At 41.7% G+C, this 12,946-nt stretch overlaps 1 protein-coding gene across 23 annotated transcripts in view; it reads left to right on the forward strand.

Annotated features, from left to right (window-relative positions):
* Positions 1–12,946, forward strand: part of celf2 (cugbp, Elav-like family member 2) — a 282,005-nt gene that overhangs the window by 102,018 nt on the left and 167,041 nt on the right. The window lies entirely within an intron of this gene.

The following is a 12,946-nucleotide window of genomic DNA, read 5'->3' on the forward strand; positions in this document are numbered from 1 at the left end:
CTCTTCTTCGCTTTTGTGTCTTTACTGTCCTGAAAAAAAGCAGCTGTCCGATGTGGAAATGTTGCTCCGCTGGCTGGATATGTGACTGGAATCGGGGTCACAATTAACGCCAATAGCCGGCGTGACTGTCTGTGTGTGTTATTGTGTTAGTTCTGCCTTGTTGTTATTAATATCCGTCGATAAATTTTACGCAGGAGCGCCCGGGGCTGTTATCAGCTATAGACAGGATGGTGATAAATGAACGCCATTATGGGGAATTAACGCCACCGCCGTGAATAAACCTTGTCTTTATGGAGCTCGTATTATCTGCTGCATGTCGACAAAATTGTTGGGAGCTCGCGCAGGTCGACTCTTCCCCGGCTCCGCGCGGAGAGGAGTTGATTTGCGGCAGCCGCCCATTATCATTTCTCCGGGTCTGGCTGGGGCTGGAGGGGTTCGGGACCGAGCAGCCGGGGACGGGAGCGCACCATGCTGAGACACAGAAAGAGCCGAGCTCTCTGTTCTCTCTGTTCGGGGTGGAAGATGATCTCAGTCACATGATTTAACTCCGCTAGAGGCGTTTTTTTTTTGCGCCCTCACCGCATGTTATTCTCCACACTTTGGACACTTCATGCATCGGAGAGCATTTGCAGAATTTGAAATTAGAGGAACACAGAGGCTCTTTTTTGAGAACACACAGGAATGCATGCATAACTGCTATCCCGTGTGTCTCAATTGGATTTGCAGTAATTCAGTTAAACTCCGGAATTTGTCGAGCACAGACAAAGGGAGGTTTTCATCCCGACATCATGGTCATGCGTTTTTTTCCTCTTCCTTCCACAGTGCATGTCCCACTTATGTCCCCTCTGCTCACAGCGCCTAGTTGTTGATGGATCTTTTTTTTCCTCTTAGCATTGAAAATATAAAGTAATTCTGTCTTTTAAAGCTTTGATTTGCTTCTCTCAGTGTTGCAGTTGACAGTGTGTGTTGAGGATGCTGCACTTAACTTCTGGTGACTCATGGTGTTAAAGAATAGAGTGATCATGTGTGTGTGTGTGTGTGTGTGTGTGTGTGTGTGTGTGTGTGTGTGTGTGTGTGTGTGTGTGTGTGGGAGGTGTTGTGTAAAACAGATTTAGTGGACTCATAATGTGAGACATTTAAGGATTTTGCACAAATATCACAAAACTTACACAATCACCCAGCAGCTGGAGACAAACTTGTTTCGACTTTACATTTTGGACAGAAAATACTGTTTTTATTGTAAACTCAAAGACTGTAAACCCAATGTTTAATAATTCTCTGAAAATATCATAGAAAGATCAAAATATCACACATAAATATGTTCACTGTACAGACGCAGTATGATTTATTGTTGTAATATTAAAGAAATAATTATAGAAAAACCAAATGCACATCACAGCCATACTATAAGATTATTACAGTAATATACAGTACAGTTTCACAGCATCACTATAAACCCAATATTAACCCTTTGAAACCTGAACAAATCGGCACGATTTCTCTCAAAAACATGGGAAAAAGGCAATGAGCGAAGAAATTACCCAAAAAAAACCAAAAACAAAAACAACAAAATTACCTGAAAATTAGAAGAAATATGGAAAAAGGGCAATGAGCAATTTAAGAAGACATTACCCTAAAAATTTTTGGGAAAAACCCTGTAAAAAGTACAACAAATTACCAAAAAAATTGAAGAAGAAGAAAAAAACAATGGAAAAAAGAAATGACCTGAACAAAATGTTTATGATTATAATAATTATAATTTTAAATATACAATTATGGTTATTATGGACACCGTTTTTTGAACATTTTTCCCTAGATTATTTTCAAAATTATTTTCCAAATCTACTATTTTATTTCAATTTGCAAAACATTTATTGTCAAGTTGCTCATTGCCTTTTTTACCATGTTTTCAAAAGAAAGCGAACCAATTTGCTCACATTTCAAAGGTCTAAATACTTGTGAAGGCGTCTAAAAGCAGCATAGGGAAAGTGATGTCGAGCCGGGTTTCAAAGGGTTAAGTACCACAGACTTGTCACAAAGGGGGTTGCGAGATTAATCTGAGGGCTTTCAAGATGATTAATGGGACAGGAAAGACTCAAAACTCAAATATTCTTCATTTTATTCTGGTCTTCTAAGGCTATATTCACATTACAAAGCTTAATGCCCAAATCTGACACTTTTTGTTCACCAGATCTGATATTTCACTTGAAACCGTTCACAAATATGTCTGAAACAGCTCACGGGCAACAGAGGATGTAGTTTTCAGCACTGGGGCGGACACGTGCTCTATTAATTGGGGGGTTTGATGGTGGTGACTTTTTAAGCATCAGATTTTGACAATTCTGCATCAATCTATCATGTAAATGTCATTCATCTTTTTAAAGTCCTCTGCTACTTTCATGTCTTCATTAGCGGGGACAAATGTGCATGTTCTAAATATTGAGGGGGACAATATGCTTATGCATGTGGCCAATAACGTCACACGCCTGTTAGAACAATACAAAATGTCACATTTGCAAGACAGGCAGTGGAGAAAAATCAGTATGACTAAGGAGCCACCAAAGCGTTTTTTCCCAGCTGAAAACGCCGGCGTGTTCTTGACTTTTTCTACTCCATCTGTCCAGTTTTTAACACAGTGTTCTGTTAAAACGACGAACTGTCTGCAGCCGAGCTGACTGTGAGGCTAAAATACAGAATAAATGCCAATAATAGAAGAGCAACCAGCTTAAATAGTGCTGATGTTTAATAGTTTAAACCCACTTAGCAAATTGGCTTTATTTCTTCAAAAAAACAGCACGTTCTCATTCCAAGTCATCACATGTTGCCGCTTTATCAATGGATTTCCACGTCTACATATTACGCTCTACGTATCCTTCTGCGTCTGCTGTTAACGTTTGGGGTTGCCGCTAATGTGATGTCAACGCAACCACGTGGTTACCCTGCAAGTGAGCACGTTTCGGTTTTGGATCCCACCCGCCCTCTGACCACATTTGTGTTTCTTATGTAACGTTTTTACTGGCAGTGTTTCAACCTGACGCTGGCGTATCATGCAGACACGAAAAGTGGCTTTTAGCATCGCGATCTTACACCGAAATCACTGCAAAAGCGGCAGAATTTTACGACGTCACAACCCAAAAAGGCGGGGTTGGATATATGAAATTGAACCCGATCTGATTGAAAAAAATCATATTTCTGTGTTCATACTACTCCCAAAAAGATCAGATCAGTAGGCGGGGTTCTGTTTACCCTCAAATGGCGCAAATTGAAATTGTAAATATAAAATACGCCTCATGAAAACACGTCAAATTCAGAAAAAGTCCCATTTATTGCAAAAACATTTTTACACTCACATAAGGTGATATTTAAGGTGATTAGGGAAAAAACATCACAACACTGCAGTGGAAACACTTTTTAGTCTTTTCTTGGTCACATGATGCTATGAGGTCACATGATGCTGTGTCTGTGTGCTTGTCAGTAGGAACTGGCTCCCTCATGATGCAGCAGGAGCTACAAGAGCTGTTATTGCATCACATAACTCTGAGAAAGTTGAGCGGATCATCCGGAAGTTTTGAATCCACAATTCCTCTGTGAAATCGTGGACTATCAGCTCCCAGAAATCCCTCATACGAGGCCGCTCCCTCACACAACACGCCTACGTGGCCTTGGATTGGAAATAATGACGGCTAGTGCGGTGGCTGCAATAGAAATAAAGCTGCTAATGTTTTGAACATCTATTGCCATGGTTACTGGGATGTTATCACCAGAGGAGAAGCAGCAGAGCATCACTCAGTGGAAACACGGTCAGCTCAAAATTGTGTTTTCTTGACATTATGGAAATATCACTTAACTTTTGCTCAAATCATTAATGAAAACGCACTTAGAGTCACGCTTGCTTGTAATGTCAACGTCGCCTAATTATTCTTTTTGTTGTCAAGATCATGTATTCCTCATTCTGGCCTAAAATTATGTAAACGCCACTATTTCAGTAAAGAAAAACCAAAGCTCTTTATGATCTAAGAGGCGTGCTACAGGAGGAAAACAACAACAAGTGATTCACGTAATAAACCTGCATAAATCACAGATTTCCAGTTTTCAGCCGTGACATGAGGCCCGGGCGTGCACTTCGCCCCGCAGAGTCTCCCTCCATTGACTCTCCATGTAGTCTATTACCCCGATGCTGTAGTGATGAGACGGCGCGCTCATTAATCAGTGTCACGGGCTCTGACGGCGTGGGCCTCGCGCACAACCGGCGGGGGCAGACGAGGAAAACGTCATACTGCCGGCCGCCCGTCCTTTCCTCCCCCTGATGTGTCTTGCATCACCAGTTGCGGGTGTATCAGACCCAGAGTGGAGGCTTCATGAATACTGTGTGTCGCCGCCGTTAGAAGGACCCGTCTGTGGCCTCGCAGCGAGGAGGCGGACAGGTTGAACCAGATAGCGCTTATGGAAATGACACACACGATCACGCCTCTTGATCCCGGCTATTTAGCTCTGGAGAGGTGGTGATATCGTCTGATATTGTTTGTTATTTAACCATTTGAAACCTGGAGCAAAGTCACTTTTCTTTCCACAAGTATTTAAAGCTTAGAACCTGGAGCAAATTTGTGGGATGGCTTTAAAAATCACATGGGATGAAGGCAATGCACAACAATCACAGAAATGACCCAAAAATGTGCAGAAAATGTGTAAAAAGAGCAAGAAAAATACCTAATAAATTGAAAAAATATGTAACATTATTTTACATATGTAATTATAATAATTAGCTATGAAAATAGTAAAAACACAAAAAATATTCCTAAATCTACTTTTTCTTGATTCTTTCCAAGTTGCACATTGCCTTTTACCATGTTTTTGAAATATTTTGCACCAATTTACTGCAAGTTCAAAGGTTTAAATACATGTTAGAGGCGTCTAAAAGCAGCACAATAAAAGTGACCTTGCTCAGGGGTTTCAGAGCCTTAACCCTTTGAACTCTGAGCAAATTGTTGTGATTTTTTTCTTTCAAAAATGTGAAAAAAAGCTGATGAACAACTTCGTAAGGAGTGTTCCACTTTTGCAAGAATTTATTAATTTAGAAAATTATTTTTTAAAAATGTAGAGGAAAATGTCTGGGGAAAAAAGAAAAAAGATAGAGAACAACTATATTTAAAGCGGATTATCATTACATATTTGAAATTATTTTACAGAATTATTATTAACACTTCTCCAGGTCATTTCCTTTTTAAAATGTTTTTTCTTTTTTCTTTTATTTATTTATTTATTTATTTGTATTTCTTCATAATTTCTTGCTAAATTTTTGTGATTTCTTCTTTTGTAGCACACTCCTGTGTTTTTGCAAGAAATCAAGCCAATTTCCTTAAGTTAAAAAGGGTTAATGGCACCGTTTTCTAGTAGCAAAATAAAAATTTGCATTCATGCCAACCGCCTTAACTTCCTTCCAGTGGAATTGGCTGCGTTCCCTTTCCCGGCCCTTTACCGCTTCCTGTAGCAAACCCCCCCCTCGTTGACGCTGACAGCCCCTGACAGCATCAAGCTTGACAAATATTAGCTGAGATCATATGAAAACTAAGTGGAACCAACAGTCTAATCTCTCTCCATCCACGCTGTCAGGGCTGGGGACGTGAAAAAGGGGTAAAGTGAGAGATTGAGGAAAAATGGAGCAGGACCTCTGCCCTTTACTTTCCACTCTGACTCTAACTTTGAAGCCTGGACCGGGGTGGCTCTCTGGGAAATATGCGACCCCCTCACCTCCCCTGACACGGCCTTGAGTCCCCATCTGGTAAAAAAAAGCCTCATCAGGGCCTATCACTCTGCAGTATTTAGGAATGATTTCTTGCTCACAATATAAACTGAATATGTAACCAAAATCAGAGTAAACAGGAACACAAGGTTGCTAACTTTAACAAGTACACTGCGTGCTGAAGAAAACACGAGGCAGACTCACAATAACGCTTGAAAATGCCACATTCTCGCCAAGTGTGTACACAGCCCGCCGCCGACACAGACGCACATAGCTGCCCCTCGCAGGGAAAATGCACATCTGAGCGCTGCTTCTCTTTACGACCGCCCCACCCACTCGGATCTTCTCTCTCCCCCCTCCTGACCCTCCTACGAGCCTGAAAGGACGCAAATCACGCAGCCAACAGCTGAAAGAGTCCTGTGACAGACAACATCGAGTTCTCGTGAGAAATATATATCCGAGTGTCTGTTTGTTTAGATGAGGGGGCGGGATGGACAGAATGCAGAGTTTTAGAGGGATGAAAGAAGGCTTGTCTGCTTTGTATTTACTTTGGAGAGCTTATAAACACCGTTTATTTATGTTAATTTAAATGTCAGAAATAATACCAAAAAAACATTACCTGCAGCAAATACTGGGAATCTTGCAGCATCACTATTTGCAGGACTAGATTGTTTTTGAGGTTATTTCCCATCCTGCTCCTGGTGGAAAATATTGCACCAAACTCCCTTTAAGAAGTGTGACATTTAAAGGATTCCTTAAGTGTCTGCAAAAACACATAACTCCAGAAACACAATATAAAAGGTGTCAAATGTCAACGGTATTCTTGTCAATGCGGCATCAATGTATTCCTTTAAGATAAACAGTATTTGACGTAAACTTTTGGATTTTGCCGTCTCCACTCGCCTCCAGCCTCTGTTGGTTAGCTGTGTTATTTTAGTGGGAATAAAAGGTTCCAAAAATCAAGATTACTCACTAAAATAAGTGCTTTTTGGTCGATTGCGTACGTGCAGAATTAAACTCCATCAGTTTCTCCTCCTTTTCCACAGAACAAGAGAACAGAGACTTGTCCCCGTCATGTTTACTGTCCACTCACTTCCTGTTCATGTTATTGAGCTTCAGTACTCGAAAGATTCAGTATTCAGTGGTTTACACTGTGGACTTGTTTATCAAAATAAAGTGCCATAGAGGATCCCCCACACCCCCGACAGAGGTCCTACCTAATGTCCTAAAAACCAAGAAATATCCTAAAATCCTAGAAATGTCCTAATTTCTATGAAGCATCTTAAAGTCAGAGAAATGTCCCAAACATACTAAAATCATAGAAACATAATTACATCTGAGAAATTTCATAAAGCAACCTAAAATCCAGAAATGTCCAGAAATTCAAGAAAGTCTTATAATCCCAGAAACGTCCCAAAATTTGAGAAACATCCTAAAATTCAAATTCCTACAAATGTCCAAGAAATGTCCGTAAAACCGTGAAATGTCCTGAAATCTGAGTAATGTACTAAAATCCTAAAAGCACTCCTCAGTCCTACAGATGTCCTAATTTCCACGAAACATTGTAAAAACTGAGAAATCTAAGAAACGCCCCAAAAATCTATTATTGGCCTAAAATTGCTATAAAAGTCCAAAAACCCCAGAAACGTCCTGAAATCGGAAAAACGGCCGAGAATCCTAGAACATCCTAGAGTCTGAGAAACATCCTTAAATCCCAGAGCCATGTATCGGGCCGCTGTGATTGGCCCCTGGCCTCCTGCCATTTTGTTAAAGTGGCCCCTAAAGCGCAGCAGGTTGAGTCTCTGCTGTAGATGATCAGAGTGATGCGTCAGACTTATCATAGAAGTGAAGAAGAAGAAGAAAGGGGAGACGGGGGGAAGCGGCAGGGTGAAAATTGACATGGGCAGAGTGGGAGAGGGGAATTACAGGGGGAAAGGTGTGAATGAGGGAGGACGAGTGATGGTTTGACAGCGTTGGACTCCCTGGACGGACAGCTGGTCTGATTTGAATTGTTTCTCATCTGATGTGGAGATTAAGAGAAAATGAGAGGAGGAAAAAAAGAGAATCGGTAGTGTTGGTGATGGCAGTTTCATCTTTTTCCCAAGAAACAGAGAGAGAGGCCTTTTTATTCTCTATTGTGACGATGACACACACACACACACACACACACACACACACGTAGAGGAGAAAATCTACAGTAGAAGAAGCCCTCCGTCATTCCTGTTATGACTGTTTTTGGTCATAATATTGTTATTTAGGCGGGAAACACGTACTGTATGTGTGATATATGATGTGATGGAGTCGTCTTCACGCATCACCAGCTGCAACGTCGCTTTGTGTCGCTCCCTCTCCGTGTGTGTGTACGTGTGTGTGTGTGCGTTGTCATAATGATAAATGTCTTTGCTCTGCTGGGGCTCAGGAGCAGTTGTCTGTGGATGACACCGCTGTGTGTAGGTGGTGATGTATCACGACCATGTGTCTGAGGTCTCTATGTGGACGTGTGCGTGTGTGTGCGCGTGTGTGTGCGTGCGTGTGTGCGTGTGTGCATGCACGTGTGCAGGTATGTCTATGGATACATGGCAGGGTCAACGAGTATCTTTATAGTATGTCATAATGCTGTGAAGAGGTGTAGGTGTGTGTGGGCCTGGAGATGCATTTTCCTTCCTCTCTCTCTCTGTGTGTGTGTGTGTGTGTGTGTGTGTGTGTGTGTGTGTGTGTGTATTAGTGCTGTGTATGAAACAGGCCTTCACCAGTTCGTACTTATGCCAGAATTTTTGACACTGACATTCTCCACCAAATTCACAAGTGAAAACATTCTTGGAGTGCTCATCTCTGAAGTTCTGCACATTTGATAACAATGCAGCATACGTGACTTCATATTTAAGGGTGCAAAGTGCAGTGCAAATCAGCAAGAGTCATCGCCCGTTGTGTGTCTATTTATATCTGATGCTGGCTTTGAAAGCTGCACATGGACGAGGACCAGCTGATTCATGAAGCTGAAATGAGGAATTGTTTACAGAAAACCTATTTTTTTCACTCCAAAAACCTAAACACAGTGTCAGCTGGGGATATTGCCAGGAAGCTTCTGCTGAGGTAAATGAAAGTAAGCTATCGTTACTTACTGTTGGCTATATTGTTTGTGATTTCCAGAAAATATCACACTATAAAATGTGTCTTCTGATTTAAAAAGTAACGTTACAAATGTAGGAAGATAGCAGTTACCCTACTCACACAAGTGTTTAGGACTCTGGTCTGATGTTAAAGGCACAGCTGATAGCTACATGCTTTGTTTACGTGAAGTAACAGCGGTGCTTATTTAATGAATTCAGTGTGGACAGAGAGCTCTGTTATCATGCGTTGCTAGTGTTAGTGATGATAGTCAAAAAACTTTGTTTTCTGTTGGGATTCGGTGTCATTATGTTCCACTGGGGAGCAGCTACTGAATCATGCGGGACACCTGGTAAAATTCGGTAGACCGGTTCGGTCTGTTGTTCTGCTTAATGTCAAACTGGTTTGAAATTGTTCACACTGGCCCAACTCTAATGTAAGACATGAGTTTTCTGTTTTAAAAAGTAACATTACAAACGTAGGAGGATAGAAAGTAGGTTTGCATCGGTCTGATCTCGTGTGCACAGCTGATAGCTACGTGATTTGTTTATGTGAAGTAACAGGAGTGCATATTTAATGGACTCAGTGTGGACATTCGTTTTTTGTTAGGACTTTTTATTTTACTCCACTGAGGGGTGGCTGCTGAGTCAAGTAGGACTGGTGGTAAAATTGGGTAAACTGGTCTGGTGTTTGGTTAATATCAAACCAGTTTGAAAACTTTCACACCAGCACAACCCTAGACTAGACGCTTAAGTGCAACACGCTGGCAGACAGTTGCATCAATTGTTGGTCATAGCACACTCTACATGTCACACTGACAGAAGTAGGGAAGGTAGAGCAGCTGAGACATGTCCATCTGTGCAGATTGGACGCTGCCAGTGAGACGCTGCTGTTATATTTATTGCGTGTTCCTGAATTCACATTTTGCTCAATCTCCACTGATGATCTGCTCATGATTGTCTCATTACTCTTTTCACTCTGTCAGCCATGTTACATTCAAGGCCTGAAAAACATTTTTTTCAGTCTCCCTCTTTGTCTCCTCACCTTGATTCTCCCCATCTTCACCACATTTTACTGATTAATTGATTTGACTCCTCACGAACGGTGAGGTGAGCTCCTCTTTCTCCTTTGATTATTGTTTCTACAGTATGTCGGCGCATTAGTCTCCGGCTCTTTGCTTATTCAAGTCAAGTGCACGCTCGCACGCACGTACAGTACACACACACAAACACACACACACACAAACTGAGCTGTTGCAAAGAGAGTATTTTGTGTGTACGTGTGAGTAAAACACAGTTGTGTGTGCCCGCGTGAGTCTTCTGTTTTCTGAGAGGAGTATTTCATCACTTGGCCTTGAAACGAATGAAGCATGCACATGCTTTCAGTGCTGCATACACACACTGCCACCCACATAAATACGCAGAATACACACCACGTGACTCACACACACACACACACACAGGCAAACACAAACACCGTCTCCACGTTGTTCACATCTTGTCCCTGGGCTGTAGTGACGGGCAGAAAAATAACTGAATCCTAAGAGACTGAGAGAACACAGTGATGATCTTTCTTCCTCTCACGGTTTCTGTGTATCTCTCCTCTCCACCACTCCTTTCTTCTCTCCGTCCTTCTCCCTCCTCCCTTTCTTCCTCTCATCCTCAATAGTCAGCCATTGCATTTGCTCTGTGCAGTGGCATTACTCCGCCTTGCCAGAGGGAGAGCTTACCTCATGCATGTCTCAGTAGATTTTTTCTACCCCTTCTTCCCCCGTCCCCTCGATTTATCCCTCTTTGGCCTGTATCTTCCTCTCTTTCTCTCCGCACTCCCACTCTCTCCCTCTTTCTCCATTCAAGCGTGCTAAATGCTTTACCTCTGTCAACTCTTGAGTCTGAGAGGAGCTCATTATGGTGGAGAAGGAGAGGAATTTGGGATTAGGAGCAACATTCGTGGACTGAAGCTCTTGTTCAGCTAAAAGAGCCATCAGAATTACAGAGAGGGATCGACTTACCTGCGTCAGCTGGCGGTATTATTCGCTAATCGCCCAGGGTTGAGGGTTTTATCGTGATTTTTAAATGATTACTTCTTGGAAATATGTGAATCTTTTCCCGGCAAAGCGTGAATTCTCGCCCTGAATCAAGTTATTTTCCGTCTTTGATGTTATTATTTGATATTTGTTTGTGGTTTTGTAGAGAGAAGAATCACAGAATATGCTCTTACTAGTTTAGATTAGATGTGGCCTTGTCACACCGTCTTTATAGTGATGACTTTAGGTTATTGTAACATAAGGGCTTGAAATATCATGTGCATATGTACAGCAGCATGTGTAAATTTTGGGCTGTGCATATAGTTTTCAACTCTACATTATGCTTTGGTGGTGTTACAGTTCATGTTTGTACATGTACATGTTTTTCAACACCGTCATAAATCCAGGCTTCTTCTTTTTATGAAACGCATTGTATGTAGTGCACAGCACGCACCATCAGAGCTCAGTCTGTGGTCTTTACTGGTGGAACAGTCAGCTGAGTTGAAACACACTGCGACACCTAATGGTGGAGGGAGAAGTTACAGGACTGTAAGCAGCTGGTGGCCAGCAGGCAGACAGAGACCATGGGGAATAACAGCATGTTTTTTATATCTAACTTGGTGAATTAAGGATTTATTTGGACAAAACTGGCGCTGGTGATTGTTGGAACAATGGACTGAAGAAAAATGGGTGTGAGGATATTACTTCTTTCAACATTTTGTGTTTTACTTTTGTGTAATTTTTTTAGTCTGAAAAGGTGACAGAAAGTAGCACACTCACCTTTTCTACATGCACCAGTGCATGTAATTGTTCAGGGCCTCCAACTTTCATGCAATTTACACTTTTCACATGCTCTCACGTCCATTTTCATATGCATGAAAAACAAATTTATAGCTGATAACGTTGCAGCACGAGAATAGAAAAACGGTTTAAGACAGAAAAGAGAGCGTTGTTTGGATTTTTTTGTTCGTCCATTCATGCGGTTGTGGTATAGTAACCTGGAGAGTGCAAAAAGGACAAAGGAGGGTTTGCATTACAGCAAAAATTACCCACATTTTAATATAAGAAATGAAATCAGCAGTACAGAAGTCCTGATGTGATCAAACAGTTGGCAGCAGTGGATTTCTGCTCAAAATGTCCCAGATGATGACTACACACTTTGAATTACTGTCCAGGGAACATCAGCTCACATTTTAACACTCTGTAAATGTCTTCATTTTAAAACTAAATTAAACCGTTATTTTACTGCACAGTTTTGGAGAAAATTCAAAGAAAAGTTAGCTCAGTTTACATTGCAGCAGTCATTATGTCCTCATATTTGAACTGTCATAAAAAATATATTTGCTGGAGTCCTCTTCAGAACGACCCCGACTATGACCATGTGAAAGTCAAGGTAATTTTACTGCCTCACTGCAGCCTAAATTGAAAAGTTGTCAGTCCAGCCGCGGCCCAGGTGAAGGTGCAGAGAAAGAGGGACATATACGCCACACAGTCCAGTAAAAACACTTTTTGTGCAACAAAAAAGGTGCATATACTTTTAAGTTTCATGCAAAGACGAAGCGTTTCGTGTCCGGTACATGCATTGGCAGGAAAGAACACGTTGCATGCTGCGGTTTTGGCGTGTTGTCTTAGTTTGCCATTTTGGCGTTGAAATTGACCACATTGTGTTCCTAAAATATGGTATTTCTGGATCAGACTTCAGTATTTACCTGGGAGAGCTGCATGGTGACGTAAACGCGGGCACATGCTGAATATCCGCTTTGATTGTGGCAGGAGTTCCAGGGAAACGCCTCCACACAGCTGCTGAGCTCGTTAGCTTGCATGACACTAACTGCTCGACCACGTGAGCGGCGGCGCGGTGACATTAGACCGAATAGAAACGTAAAGGCTCCGATCACATGATAGTCAAAAGTCACCAAAAGGTCAGTGCCGTCTGCAAACGGCGTGCAGAGCAGCTCCTGCAGCCCAAATCAGACCCTGGTTTTAATTCTGTACTCTGCAGCTTTTTTTTCTTTTTTTACTAGATAATCCTCCGTGTCTTTATTGTTTGATTTTATTTCAGTCTTTGCTGC

The sequence above is a fragment of the Plectropomus leopardus genome, chromosome 22 (genome assembly GCF_026936395.1).
Source record: "Plectropomus leopardus strain MGB_pleo_1.0 chromosome 22, ASM2693639v1, whole genome shotgun sequence".
Lineage (NCBI taxonomy): Eukaryota > Metazoa > Chordata > Actinopteri > Perciformes > Serranidae > Plectropomus > Plectropomus leopardus.